This window comes from Puma concolor, chromosome B2, assembly GCF_028749965.1.
Source record: "Puma concolor isolate L17-30 chromosome B2, mPumCon1.1.hap2, whole genome shotgun sequence".
NCBI lineage: Eukaryota > Metazoa > Chordata > Mammalia > Carnivora > Felidae > Puma > Puma concolor.
In genome coordinates, this window is record NC_141671.1 from 42,287,864 (window position 1) to 42,290,901 (window position 3,038).

Consider the following 3,038-nt stretch of genomic DNA (forward strand, 5'->3'; position numbering starts at 1 on the left):
AAGTAAAGAAGATCTAAATAACTGGAGGGATATACCATATTCGTGGACTGAAAGACTCAATATTGTAAAAATGTTAATTAACTCTTCCCAAATTGATCTATAGATAGAGTCGATGTAATCCTAACATATTTTTTGGTAGGAATCAACAACTTGATTTGAAAATATGTATGGAAACACAAAAGTTGAAGAATGGCAAAAGCACTTTGCAAGAAGAACACTACCAGATATTAAGACTTATCAGAAATCTACAGGGGCACTTTGCTGGCTCAGTTAGTAGAGCATATGGGGTCATGAGTAAGAGCCCCATATTTGATGTAAAGGTTACTTTAAAAAAAAAAGATTTATCAGAAAGCTACAAATTAAGATTGTATGATATTGGCACAATGAGACAAATAGATCAATGACTACAATTCAGAGTCCAGAAACAAATCCATGCTTGTTTTAGGACAAATTTGTCACTGCAGTGCACTGGGAAACAGAAGATATTTTCAGTTAATGGGCTGGGTCTGCTGGGCATATAACTACAGGAGAAAAAAATGAATCTTGACCTTTATCTAATACCATACACAAAAGTTAATTCCAGATTGATATTATCTACATGCAAATTTCAGATTGTAAAAGGTAAAACAATTAAGTTTCTAGAAGATGACATAGGAGAATGTCTTCATGACTCTCAATAGGCAAAGAAAGATTTCTTAAATAGGACACAAAAAGCACCAACTGTAAATGAAACAACTGGTATATAAGACTATATTAAAAGTGGAAACTTTGGTTGCTCAAAAGACACCATTAAGAGAGTGAAAACATAAGTCATGGAATGAAGGACAATATTTGCAAAACATCCAAGAAAGAGCTTGTACTAGTATAAAAAACTTGCACATCAATAAGAAATATATAGGCAATCCAATAAAAAATGGGCAAAGGACTTAAATAGTCATTTAAGAAAAGAAGCTCTCTGATGGCCATTAAGCATGCGAAAAGGTGCTAAACTGTCTTAGTTATCAGAGAAATGGGAAAAGATACACTGTACTAAACACTTATTAGGTTAATTAAAGGATTAATACAGCCCTCTCATACAGGGCTGGTGGGCATGTAAATTGGTACAACCACCTGGGAAAACTGTTTGGCAGTATTTACTAAAATTGAACATTCTCTATGACCCAGCATTTCCTAAGCATATGCCCATCAGAAATATGCACATATATGCATCAAAAAAGATATATGTACAGGGGTGCCTGGGTGGCTCAGTTGGTTAAGCATCCAACTCTTGATTTCAGTTCATGTCATGATCTCATGGTTTGTGGATTCATGACCCACATTGGGTTCTGTGCTGACAGTGCAGAACCTGCTTAAGATTCTCTCTCTTTCTCTCTCTGCCCTTCCCCAGCTCACACACGTGCTCTCTCTCTCTCAAAAATAAATATATGAACATTTAAAAAAAGACACGTACAGAAAAATTCTAGAAATGGATAGTGTTGATAGTTGCACAACATTGTGAGTATACTTAATGCTTTTGAATTGTACACTTAAAAATAGTTAAAAAGTTAAATATTATGTATGTTTTCCCACAATAAAAATGACATACAAAAACGTTCTTATGGCATTATTTATAATAGTCGAGATTTCAACTGTATAATGAACACATTGTAGTATATTCATACAATGGAATACCATATAGCAATGCAAAAAATAGACTACAGTTATATGCAATAACTATATGAATTTCACAGATTCAATGTTGCATCAAAGAAGCCAGACACACAAAAAATACAAACTGAATGATTTTATTTATACTGGGTTCAGAAAGCAGGCAAAATTAATTATGAGGTTTGAAGTTCAATGGTTACGTGAGGGGGGCTTCTGGAATCCTGAGAATGTTCTATTTCTTGACCAAGATGTGTTCACTTTGTGATAATTCATCAAGCTAAACACTTAGGATTTGTGCACTTTTCTGTATATAGGTTTCAATTTGAAAAGTTTGTAAAAAGGGGCACCTGGTTGCCTAGTCGGTTAAGCATCTGACTCTTTTTTTTTTCTTTCAGGACCAATGATCACAAGCTGCCTGGGTACCAAAAAATTATGCTTCTGAAATCTCTTGATGTCAATTCCGCACGAAGAGCAATGGAGCTGCCCTATGTGTGCCACTCACAATAGAAGCCCTTTTTTAAGCATCTGACTCTTAATATCAGGTAAGGTCATGATCTCACTGTCATGGGATCGAGCCCCTTCTCACACACTGAGCAAGGAGACTGCGAGGATTCTCTCTCTCCCTCTCTCTGCCCCTCCCCATCTATCTCTCACAAAATAAATAAATTTTAAATAAACAAATCAACCAACGAACAAATAAATAAAAAGTTTACAAAGAGGAGATGAAGACACAGTCCCTGCTCTCATATAACTTAGGGTCAAGATGAGTTGTATGAGAGTCGTATGTTTATTAGTAAACAAACAAACATAAAATTACAACCGTGATAAGTATGATGAAATAAAAGGCATGGGATGGTCTGAGAACATATAGCAAGGAGATCTGACATGGCCAGAGAAGTTAAAGAGGGCTTCCCAAATAAGTGATGTTGGTGTTGAGTTCTGAAGATGAGAAGGAGGCAGAAGTGGAGGGTAAAGCCTTCTAGGCAGAGGGAACCCTTTATCTGGGACTTCCCGATATTTTCATTTTTCATTGTCTTTGGCTCTGTCCACTCTAGTCACCTAGTCAGTCTGTACGTATTCCTGCTCAGGACTGAGGGGAATAATTTCTTTTCTTTTCTTTTTTAATGTTTATTTATTTACTTTTGAGAGACAGAGAGCGCAAGCAGGGGAGGGATAGAGAGATAGAGGGAGACACAGAATCCGAAGCAGACTCCAGGCTCTGAGCTGTCAGTGCAGAGCCCGATGAAGGGCTGGAACTCACAAACTGTGAGATCAAGACCTGAGCTGGAGTCGGACACTTAACCGACTGAGCCACCCAGGTGCCCCAGGACTGAGAGGAATAATTTCTTGACACACTTGTAACCCAGTCCTGACATGAGGTTTGGAAACAA

General features: G+C 37.1%; 1 non-coding gene across 1 annotated transcript; it reads right to left on the reverse strand.

Annotated features, from left to right (window-relative positions):
• Nucleotides 1-2,010: 2,010 nt before the first annotated feature.
• On the reverse strand, nucleotides 2,011-2,165 carry LOC112863014 (U11 spliceosomal RNA). The gene has a single exon (XR_003223854.2). It is a non-coding gene; the product is annotated as a U11 spliceosomal RNA (small nuclear RNA).
• Between the last annotated feature and the right edge of the window lie 873 nt (nucleotides 2,166-3,038).